Source organism: Vulpes lagopus, chromosome 1 (genome assembly GCF_018345385.1).
Source record: "Vulpes lagopus strain Blue_001 chromosome 1, ASM1834538v1, whole genome shotgun sequence".
Classification (NCBI taxonomy): domain Eukaryota; kingdom Metazoa; phylum Chordata; class Mammalia; order Carnivora; family Canidae; genus Vulpes; species Vulpes lagopus.
In genome coordinates this window covers 168,514,535-168,526,348 of record NC_054824.1, presented here as the reverse complement: position 1 = coordinate 168,526,348, position 11,814 = coordinate 168,514,535, and the positions used below count along the sequence as shown (strand labels likewise).

The following is an 11,814-nucleotide window of genomic DNA, read 5'->3' as shown; positions in this document are numbered from 1 at the left end:
CACACTGTCTTCCATGACGCTCTGCAAGAAAGTATGTGTGTGTGTGTGTGTGTGTGTGTGTGTGTGTGTGTGGTGAGTCTCTATTCTTGCATCCTCCAGATGTGGTGGGGAGGAGTGATTTAGGAGGTGTCCCTGGGATCCCAGGTGAAAGGAAGAATGAGTTTTCTCACTAAAACAATGTTTAGCAAAGCAGTTAATTTCTACAAAAATTACAGCACCAAAGAGTGTTTACTAAAAAAGCTAAAAGGAGCTTAAGTTTCCTGACCCCTCATTTTACATGAACCTTTCTAAGGGGTTTCTGTACTTTTGATCTTCTATGACTAGAACATCTGGCTGCCCAAATTGTGCTTCTAGCCCTATTAAACCTGGATTGTTTCTGGTCAACACTATCATTTCATTACAGATTCCCTCCATGGACTACTTGCAGACTATCCTGAGAACCTCACTACCATATATAATGTCTATTGAAAAACACACACTTAACATACAACCTGTTCTCTGCCCTAGGAAGTTATCTAGGGCAGTTGTCTATCCCTCAAGGGATAGAATTCAACACGGATCAACATTTATAGAGTTGGTTCGTTCAGTGTGGTCTGTGTAGATGAGGGATGGAGGTGGGGGGAGTGTGCACAGAAAAAGCTTGTTACCCCTAAGGATTCTTTTACATAGATACACACACACATCTTAATCATCATCTATTTCTTTCATTTTGGGCCACTTAGGCATGGCCCAAAAACCCCAGAAAAGGGTTGACTACATTTGCATAAACCCAGCAGATGGATCCCTCCCCCAACTTTAAGAAAGAATGCAAAGATTTAAAAAAAAAAGTCTACCAGATTTGGGGTTAAACTACACATCTGAAATAACAGCTCATATTTCTTGAGTTCTTACCATGTGTCATTTTGCAAAGTGTTTTACACGCACTGGCACCTCGTTTTATTTTCTTCATACTTTCACAACAAGCCTATGAGGTAGGAGCCGGTATCATCAATCCCATTTTACAGCTGAGGAAGGGAAGGCTAACAGAAATGAAGTGGGTTGCCTAGGGTGATAGAGATGGTGGCTGGCAGTGCCTGATTGGAATCCTAATTTGCCTAGTCTCTCCCTTCTTAACCATTCCTCTTCAGACTACAGAGAATCCTGGTTCCCAGGAGACAAACGAACTAGAATATGGATCATTTAAAAGAACAGAACACAAGTAGATTTTCAAAAACAACCTGATTATCAGTCTTTTAAATTGATAAAGAGAAAGCACTGGAAAACCCTCTTTTTCCCCCCCCTCCCCAAAAAGACTGACTTCCCCAGCCACTATGGGTGGTTGTGAACTCATTTCATCACACTAAATTACGAATTTGCTTTTCAATTAAAGTGTCTCATCACTGTCAAGGCTCTGACGTGTCCTTTCCCAGTGTCCAACTTCATCTTGGTGTAAAGAGACACGATTCGGTTGGTTCGTGTGTAATCCGCAAAGACCCAGGGGGGTATCTTTTGCCCCTATTGTTTTCTTGGGTGTCCTCACTCCGGAGGCCCGGCATTCCTCACGTGTCTGGGGCAATGCAGCAGCAGCAGCACCAGCAGCAGCAGCAGCAGCAGCAGGAGCAGCAGCAGCAGCGAGGAGCCCAGAAGCTGCACAAAAGACGTCCGACCGCTATCAATGTGAAAGATCAATTCAGGGCACGCACGAAAGACCCAAGATGACCGGGAAGAGGGGGGAAAACAAAACAAAGCAAAACAACCTTCTCCCAGAGGGTGGGAAACTGGGGGACGCAGAGACCTGGACGGATAAAGTAGTGACTGCGATCTTTCGGGACCCTCCCCCCATCCCCCACCCGCGGGAGGCGCCCGGCCCGTGCGGCCTCCGCCCTGGTCGTCCCCCGAGGCCGAGAAGGGCGGGGAAGGGGAGCGGGGCGCGAAGTCTCCGGCCGGGGCGCCGAGGCGCACCGCTGTCCCCCCCCACCCCCCGCCAGGGCCGCGTCCACCGGGTCACCTGGGCTCCGTCCAGCCGGCGGGCGCCGCGGCTCCAGGGCAGGGTGGGGGCGGCTCTGTGGCCCTGCAGCGGGGAGGGGAGGGGGAGCGCGCGGCGCGCCCAGGGTGCCCGGCCCTCCCCCCGAGCGCTCCCGGCGGGCGCGGCCCCGCGGCGGGCGGGCTCTAGCGCGGAGCTGCCCCGCACGCCCGCGCCTCCCCGCGGATGGCAGGGTCCGCACGCGCGCAGCGTCCCCGCCGGGGCCTCCCGTCCCGCGCCCCCGCGCACGCGCACACGCACACGCACACACACGCACGCTCGCGCGCACACCTCCGCGCAGCCCCCGCCTCCCCCCGCAGCCCCGCGCGCCCCGCGCGCCCCGCGGCCTCGACAGGCTCCTCCCCGGGGGGCGGGGCGCGGCCGCGCGCGGGGGCGTGGCCGGCGGCGGGGGCGTGGCCTTTGCCCCCGCCCCCCGCGTGAGTGACTGGGCGAGGAGCGCCCCTCCCCGCCTGCCTCCAGCGCCGCCGGGCGGTCCCCTCCCTCGCCCGCTCGCAGCCCGCTCCCGCTCGCTCCCTGCCCACTCCCGGGGGGACGTTCCGCGCCGCGGCCCCGCGGCCGCCGCTTCTTTCACACTTTAGTTGGGAGCCGCGCGCCGCGCTCAGCGACCGGAGAGCTGGCCGCGCGCCGTGGCCTCCCGCACGCACGCACGCGGGCCGGGCTCCGGGGCTCTCGGCGCCTACTCGGAGCGGCGGGGAGGAGGGGGACCCCCGGACTCTCTGTGGGGAGGCGGAGGAAGAGGAGAGGAGGGAGGAAGAGACGCGGCGCGGAGGAAAGGGGCGGGGGGCGGGAGGCTTGCCACCTTCAGCCCCCCCGCGAGCGCCCAAGGTAAGCGTGGCCCCCGGCCGGCCCCGGCGGGCTGGAGGGAGGCCTGCGGGGATCCGCCGCGCGGCGGGGATGGGAGCCGCGGTGGGGGCGCTGCGGGCGCGGGGCCGCGGCTGCCGGTGCGGGGACGGGAGCTGGGCTGGGGGCGCCTGCTCGCGGGGCGGAGGGGCTGGGATGCGGTCGGGCTGCTGACGACTTTCGTCACAGCGAGGCCTGGGTGGCTGGTGCGAGACACCCCTCCCTTCCCACCGCTCCCGCTGCCGCCCTCCGCCCGCCCGCTCCTCTCGGGCTTGCATGCAGCCGCCGTACTTTGCAAGCCAGAGCTTGAAAGAAAAGGAAAAAAAAAAACAAAAAAAACAAAACAAAACCCCCAAACCAAAACAAACAGCAACAACAACGAAACAGGTCTCAGAATCCTTCACTGAGTCTCCCGAGTCCCTTCTCCCGCTCGGACTGATCGATGTGTCTGGGTGGGTGTTGGGGTCCCCGGGATTTCGGAAGTTTTGACCTTTTGGGGGTGGCTGGTCTCGGTGCATCTGTTTGCCCACCTCGGTGTGTTTGTTATTCGTGCCCATGCGAGGCAGCAGCAGAGGGTGCTTGGGTATTGTGCACGGAGGAGGTTTCACTCTCCTCTGCAGGCAGTTCGCGAAGTCTCTCGGCTGCTGCTGTCCTCCTCGATCATCCATCCTCCCTGCCTCCTCCCTCTCCGGAGGGATTTTTTCACCCCCGCCCCTACCACTTACTGTTTGTGTGAGAGAAGTCCCTGGGCTTGAGGGCTCTCATCTCCCATTCATTCCTCTTCTAAAAGCTCTGAATTGGCTCAGGCACATTGGTCAAATTTGAGGTGGGTTTTTTGTGGTTTTTGTGTGTGTGTGTGTGTTTTTTTTTTTTTTTTTTTTGCTCCAGGAGTTACATGGTCAGAGATAAAAATACATACACAGAAACACGCATTAATCCTGAGTGATGACAAACACAGTTGGAGATAGAAAGCGATTTGTTTCAGTGGGGAGCCTACCTCTGTGTAAGGTACCTTCCAATCGCGTGTGGGTTAGGAAATTTGTTTTAAAATAGATAGTGCTTGTGTGGTGTGTGTGGCTGGAAGACAGCCATAAGTTCAGCTATTGGAGCAACTCTGAAAGTGATACACCCTGATTATCCAGAACCTTGGTTGAAGACATACACATGCTCTGACTCAGACGTTGGGAGGGGGGCTGACACCATAGATTCCATGAAACACTTTTTTTTTTTTTTTAAGGAAACATTATGGACCGTTTGGGGAAGTGGCATGTTCATTTTACACTGAGAGAGGTTATGAAAACCTTCCTACTCAAGGGGGTGGACTCACCTTTCACCTAATAATAACCTTTCAGTTTGGTAGAGTTGGAATGTACCAGGGTAGAAGAAAACCAAGGGTAATGTGGGTCTGAGCTATTTCGCTCTCCTAGGGGGAGCTGATGTTTCTGAAGGGTTTTTCAGCCCAGGATGCTCAATTTGGGGGCTTTTCTCCCCTCTTTCGTACTTCTAGAGCCGGATTGTAGGGTCAATAGGACGTGTTCTGTGTTGGCTCTTTGGGAAATACAATTGAACAGACATGGACATTAATTTAGACCAGATCACCTGTTTTTGTTTTGCCCCTTGTGAAGTGTCGTTGATAAGACATCTGAGTGTATTTATCTGAGGTGGACCAGCACTTTCACGGACCACAAAATGCAGCATTGAAATGTCATCTCCCCTCGTGTTTCTTACTGGGCAGATGGGATTTAAGAGAACAGTTCTGGAGGGCTGCTGGACAAAGCAGCAGAGACAAGCAAACTTAAGCTCTTGGATCAGTCGATGCCTGAGGAGGAGTGGGTGCTTCTGTTGTCAGGCTCACCTCCATTGGAGCATATGCCCCAAGAAAAATGGCCTTGGTTAATGGGGGAAGTCTTCTATCCAATGTTAAAAGTTCATCCTGGGAGAACCCTGAGGTTCTAGCTTCCCTCTGCAGCACTGACTCATTTTCACTCTTGGAGAGAACTGATCATTTTTTGTTTTCTTGGCTGGTAATTTATCCACCACCCCTTTCTCCCTATCTCATTTTATCATCTAACATGGATTTCTGGGAATTAATAGGCCACTGTTTGAAGTGGTTTGAGCTTCTTGAAGAATCACAGGGTGCAAATCAAGAGCTTGTTCGTTAATTGGTACTACTTGCTGTGACTGATTAAAAAAATCCTACCGAGGAGGAAGGTGGTTTGGCCGATTAGGAGTATCATTTCCAGGCAGATGGTGCCTCATCGTTGTGCCGGGTTTTCCGCCCGGCAAGCCTTGACTGTTACGTTTCCAGTGGCTTGCTCCAGGCTCTTCATGGCCGGCCCTCTTTCTACTGGCTATTTTCTCTCAAGAGAATGAGACACCCTAGGCTGGGAGATGGAGTGTCATGGCACCTCCCAGGAGGTCAGAAGCAGGACAGGGCAGGGACTCAGTCACAGGGCAGGGGGGTAAGGGGTTGGGGATGGGGTCCTGAGTGTGATAAATATCCCCGGCTTCCCTGGAACTTATCAGTACAACTTGGGGCTGCTTGAGCACAGACTAGTGTATTTAGGGCCACTTTATGGTCCTTCTTTGGAATTTCAGAAGTCCCATAGCATGGGAGAGGTAAATGTTGTGATTAAGTTCTTGTTAAAACATGAAAAACAGATTGCAATAGAGCAGGATAACATACTGCTTGGAAAACTGAGAAGACATGGGTAGGGCCTGTCTGCAGGGAGAATTGCAACACTGAAACTGTATTTTGGAAATTGGTGACAGTTGTGACTTTAAAAGCTCATAATTCAAGGGCTTATCTAAAGTGGCATGCAAATTATACGTACACATATTTTTAAAGTAGGCAATTATTTAGCTTGACTATCTCAGTTCTGAAGTTTAATTTTACAAGTTACAGTTGCAACAAGAAACAACTTGACATGTCGTGGTTATGCAATCATGACAAGAGTGGTTGGATGTAAGCTGGGCTAGGATGAACATAGAAAGGAATACCCAAGCGTCCTCAGTCAGCAGGTATTAAGAAGTTTCTTGACCTTTTTTTAAGTGAAATGTGTTCCTGGAAAATGTATTTCCTCGGTTGTAGGGCAGGCACAGAATGTAGACTGCCTAACATCGCCACTTGTAAAAGGAGAGAGAGCTCCCGTCTTCTGCAATGGGAACAGAAGATGAATTGACCAGGTGTCTGGAAGGCAGGCAGGTTTGGGTCATCTTTGCAAAGCCCCACAGTAACCAGCACTACCTTGTACTTGGAAATTACTCAGTGAGTGATTGAATTGAATTAATCTAATTAGTTAAGGTCTGTAACGTGTCAAAAAAACTCCTTGGAAATACATTAGCTACAGACTGCCATTTCAATAAATCAGTGTGATAGCTTATTAACAGCTCCATATTCAGCCTCTGATAGGGTTTTTAATTGTTGAAGAATATTTGACGGGCAAGTAAACGTACCAAGCGTCATGTCCCCCTCAAATTACTGGAATTTCTACTTAGGGGCATCTTGTTTGGATTATATTGTTGACAGATATTTCTTCCCTCACGAGTGTGACTTATGACCATGGTCTTTACCTTTTTTGTTCAAGGAGTTTGGTGAATAATAACGCGTCATATTAATGGGACGCTTTATGGTTTTCAGAGAACTTTCATGTACCTTGTCTTACTGGACTTTGTGCTCTTACCGTAGCACTCAGGGTTTCCCATGCTGGAATCTCTCCTGGAATGTGCCTGGATCTAGGAGTAGGGGAAAGGGTATGGGGAGGCTCAGGTCGCCCCAGGTCTTGGTTTACCAGGTTTTCCCAAGGGAGGCTGTAATCACTAGTCACTGCTGCTCCCTCTAAAATAACATGGAAGAAAATAGAGACTTATCTCATGCAGGGAGCTCACCAGGCTCCTGGCATCCTGTGGCTCTGCCCCTTCATCTGTTCTCTCTTCGGGCTGCCTCTTACCTTACTCCTTTGCCCAAATGTCCCTTTCACCTTTTAGTCCTTTCTGGAACTTTAACATGGCCTTCTGTCCCACAGATTTTCATCCATAAGACCCTCCCGCTTCTTATTCTTCCACCTTACTTTTGCCTGCAAGACTTGAGTATTTGGTGTCTGAATAATCTTGTCCAGGATTTTAACCTTATCTTCAGGCCCACTTTCTCCTTCACTCCGCCCACCTCCCTGTTCAAGTATAGACTTCTGGCTTCTGGGGAGCTTCTTCCTTCTGCCCTCCGGGTCCCTCTACCTTGTCCTACTTTGCCCCACACCTCCCTTATTACTCCCACCCACTTCTCTCCATCAAGCTTTAGATCTTCTAGCACATACCTGCCTGTGCCTGTTTCACAGGCTCATGCCGCTTAGCAGATGCATTTATAGCATTCATGAGTTCAAGTGCACATGCCTTGTGCCTTGTAGAAAAATGGGACTAGAGTACCCGCAAGTTTAGGGATCTTTTTGGGCTTTGTTTTCACCTTTTACTTCAGTATATTTTGGATTTTTTAAGGTTCTTAAGCCACATAATAATAGCTGGAGTACTTCTTTACTTAACTTTTACATATTGTGTTGAATAATAATGGAACAGCACAATGATTATTGTTATTTTTAAAGATTTGGACAGCAAATGAAAAGCATTCCAAGATTTTCGTAATGGCACCGTTGACAGGCTTTGCTGTACACCAAAGTTTACTGCCTAATGACAGAACTGGGACAGTTTATTTAATGTCATCTTCACATTACCTTATTTTTTTCTCCTTTGGTTAAATAAATATTACTATAAGTTGAACCAGTTTTTTTCCTCATTTGTTATGGTTTTACTGCTCTCAATGAAAATTTTATAAGCTTACAGGACACATTTATGCCAACTAAGGATTCTTTAGCTAATATTATTAGCTTGTTAACTAATAGGACCTAATATTGTTGGTTTTCCCTGTAAGTTTGTAGCATAGGTCAGCCCCGTCAGTAGGGAGTCAGTGGGAGAAAAAGTATTAATGGGGACAACTACTAGAAAAACATTTCCTATTGACTCATTACATATATACTTGGGTTGGTCTTTTTATAAAATTGTACTTCACAAGTAGATCCAACACTAGTTATGCAATATCCTGAGTGCTCCAGGGCTTTTGGAAGAAGGTGCTTTAAAGCAGAGCAGGGAAAATGGTTTTTAAGTAAGAATTCCTTTTCTTTGATGGATTGTTGTTTTATTTGAGTTAGATGGATACCATGGTAGTTTTAGTTCACTGGTAAACCCTATGTTACGATGTATTCCACCTCACTTGGTGACTTATGATTTTCCCCACCTGAGCTGGGTAGAGAAAAGGTAATAAGTTTAGTCTTCACTCAAGTTTGGGGGCCTCTTTCATGCCCGTCATCACATGTATATCATAGCTACTCCTGAAACCCTCTCCCTGAACCCCTGGTTGACAAGGAGGTCTATATATGGTTGTTTACAGTGCAGTGGAACCCTTCTATTGACAGTACGATTTCTATCATGAGAAGATTGAAAGGCCAGGTGTAGAGTAAGGAGATGCTGCAGGCTGCCAGGCTGTGGTTTACAGAGAACTTTTCAAAGACACAGATCGTTAATACATGCCAAGGGGTGACTTCAGCAGTTCTATATGAAAGTTCTGCCAGAAGCAGTTTCCCTAAAATAATTTTGTAACCGTTCTTACAGTTAAAAGGTTATACAGGAAGAAACAACATATATCTCCTGTGTCTCAGAAAGCTACTATTACTATTTTAATGAAGGAGATGAGACTCTAGGAACCTCTTTGAGTTGCTTAATATTTGCTGAAAATTCAGATGTTCTAGCTTCTTTGCCAGGAATCCATGGCAATCTAGATACAAGCAACCAAAACAAACCTTGTGCTTATCCTTGGTGGCCAGCCTTTCTAGCACCCACCCCAACCCCACCTTGGGATCTTCAGGTCTCAGTTTAGATCCTGTCTCTGACCCTTTGCTGACAGTAAGAGTGGCTCCTCCCTTGCCTTCCATGAATGCCTGCAACACTTACTTGATGTTTGTTTCTTTCAGTGTTAGTTTTGATTTTTCAGTTATGTATTTATTTGCTGCCCCACCAAATGATAAGATCCTCTGTCATGCTCCCTGGGGATGTATTATGCTGAATAAGTGGCTGTTGGTCGGCTGACAGCTGTTCAGTGGTCTAAAGCTCCCAATTTTTCTCTGTGAAGACCTTGCTTCCATTCAGAACTCTCTTTAACCAAATGAGGAAGTATAGTGTGGGATGAGAAAAGATAATGGGAAAAAAAAAAGATAATGGGAATTTCTAAATTCCTTTCTTGGCCATGATTAGGGCATCTAATCTTTCTTACTCAGATAATTTATTAAACAAACATTTACTTTTGTTGATGATACTTTGTGTCATCTCTGTGCCTGGCACTGAAGAGATGCTGGAGATATAGATAAAAAGGCCTGGCCCTGCCTTTGTGGATTTCTCAGACAAGCATGTGAATTGACTGCAAACACATGGTATGTGGTGAATAGATGCTGCTTTGGGAGTTGAGGGAAGAAAGCAGCCAATTCCCTCTAGAGTTAGGCTGACCGTGCAGCCTGGTTTCCCTGGGACAGCCCTGGTCAATGCCTAGTGTTCAGCATAGGTCTTAAGATACCCCCTTGGCCCCCCGAAGTCTCCTAGTTTGAGCAATAAATTGAGTGATTCCCCCAAATAAAGAAGTCGTAGAAGGCTTCGTAGAGAAAGAGGTATTTGGGATGACAGTCAATGGCTACACAAGAGTCCTCTAAGGTATTGTTTACATTTCTAAAAATATTGGGGGGCGGCTAACATTGGCTTTTAAACTTTATTTTTCTCATATTACTGTGGATTCATAGACTAGTTCACAGGCTGGCATTTGGGGATAAAGGAAAAAGGAATTTATGGACAAAGGGAAGATGAAATAGGGCATTTTAGGCAGAAGACACACATGATGCAGAAACCTGTGGATGTGGGCAAGGAGGCTGAGGAACCACACACAAGGCTTCATGGTAAATGGCTTTGACTTACTGCCCCAAATACAACAGTGAGAGGCACTGGAAGATTGTAAATAGGGGAGAGACATCATTTGCATGATAGTTCCTTCCAAGTGTGGGTCAGAGACTGGAGGGGAATAGGGACTGGAGTCAGCCAAGGGAACTTGGTACTACTAAGTAGGTGAGAGCTGATGGGAACTGAATTAATTCCTGAAAATGGAGAAGATGGACAGACAGGAAAGGTATTAGGAAGCAAGATTGGTGGGACTTGGTGACAGATTGGGACTGGAGAGCCAAGAAAGGAGTAAAGGATAATTGTACAATTTTGGGACAGATTGTTCTGTCTTTGCCTGGGACAAGGGATCCACGTATCCGGAGGAAAGGTTGTTAATTTGGTTTGGAGTATGTTGAGTTTTTGGTGCTTCTATTCTTTTAGATGGAGATATCTTGAAATTCTGGTCTAGATTTCAACTTTTTTTTTTTTTTTAATTTTTTTTTAAATTTTATTTATTTTATGATAGGCACACAGTGAGAGAGAGAGAAGCAGAGACATAGGCAGAGGGAGAAGCAGGCTCCATGCACCGGGAGCCCGACGTGGGATTCGATCCCGGGTCTCCAGGATCGCGCCCCGGGCCAAAGGCAGGCGCCAAACCGCTGCGCCACCCAGGGATCCCTGGTCTAGATTTCAAAAGAGAGATTTGGGACAGAATTGTGGATTTGGTCTCAGTGAATGTTTCTTAGGAAATTATTCCCTAACCTCCATGGTGAGGTTAGATCCCTCTTTTCTGTCTTCCAGTTGCAGCACACATCTTGTCTGTATGTACTTATTACGATTATAGTTGCAGATTGAGTTTTGTGATTCCTCAAATCTGATTATTCACCTCCACCTCCCAACTGTAGGGTCCACGAGGGTAAGACTATATCTGTTTTTAATTCTCTTGTATCCCCATGACACCCACCACACAATTGGGGACTAGCATATATTTGGTGAATGAATGAATGAATGAAAGGAGAGAAAGAAAGAAAGAAAGAAGAAAAGAAAGAAAGAGAAATACTTTTTGTAAATTTGGTAGTTGAAGCTGTATGGTTTGGTATGAGATTGCCTGGGGAAAGTAGGTTGAAGAAAACTGAACAGTGAGTTCCAGGCAACACCAACCATTAGGGCTATGGATGGAACAGGATAGTGAAAGAGAATGAGCAGTACAGGCCTTCAGAGAGACAGGAGAACCAGGCGAGCCTAGAGTCAAGGATAAGGGAGGGTGGATCAAGAATCCGCATGTGGTCAGAATGGTCCAATGAAGAAGTAAATAATATTGAAGAGTAAAATAATATTGAAATGGCCCAATGAAGAAGTAAGATAATGTTTGTAATTCTGTTATTAAATAGAAGTGGAAATATATATCTTATGGGAGATATCAAGACATGGGTACTTAGCCCTGTAGTATTATGTTAGCTTACACTGAGTGCAAGTTCAGAATTCTACCCCTCTTCTCTTTTATATGTTGAGATTCTGAGGTTTGCTTTATATAATTTACACCAGCATTGATGTAGCAAAAATTTGAGGCCATTATTTTGGGAGGATGGTGAAATAGCCCAGTGTTTAATCATTGTGAATTTATGAGTGTGCATACTGATTGAAGTGGGTTAAAATACTTGAGTATTTACATGCCACCAGATGAGGAGCCATTAACAGTTGAGACACATGAAGCTCTAACACTATAACAAAGGATGGCTCATTGTCTGATTCTAGAAGCCATGAGTAACAATGTCATCAAAGCTTTGTCTTGTGAAAAAGAGACTTTAAAAGAAAATATTTTATTTATTTATTCATGAGAGACACACAGAGAGAGGCAGAGACATAGGCAGAGGGAGAAGCAGGCTCCAGGCAGAGAGCCCCATGTGGGACTCCTTCCCAGTGAGCCAAAAGCAGACGCTCAACCGCTGAGCCACCCAGGCGTCCCCAAAAGAGACTCTTATTGC

At 47.4% G+C, this 11,814-nt stretch overlaps 1 protein-coding gene and 1 long non-coding RNA gene across 3 annotated transcripts in view; one reads left to right on the top strand and one right to left on the bottom strand.

The window, feature by feature from the left end:
* Nucleotides 1-682: 682 nt before the first annotated feature.
* On the bottom strand, nt 683-2,301 carry LOC121491026. Its single transcript, XR_005987829.1, has 2 exons — nt 1,988-2,301; nt 683-1,626 (listed from the first exon to the last, which is right to left on the bottom strand). It is a non-coding gene; the product is annotated as an uncharacterized LOC121491026 (long non-coding RNA).
* Nucleotides 2,302-2,458: 157 nt separating this feature from the next.
* The window catches only part of C1H1orf21 (chromosome 1 C1orf21 homolog), a 219,491-nt gene continuing 210,135 nt past the window's right edge, over nt 2,459-11,814 (top strand). Inside the window, exon 1 of one of the 2 annotated variants that reach the window (XM_041755340.1) lies at nt 2,459-2,848. The gene's annotated coding sequence lies outside the window, so the exon portion shown is untranslated. The remainder of the gene's footprint in view (nt 2,849-11,814) is intronic. The other variant, XM_041755349.1, reaches the window with a different exon arrangement.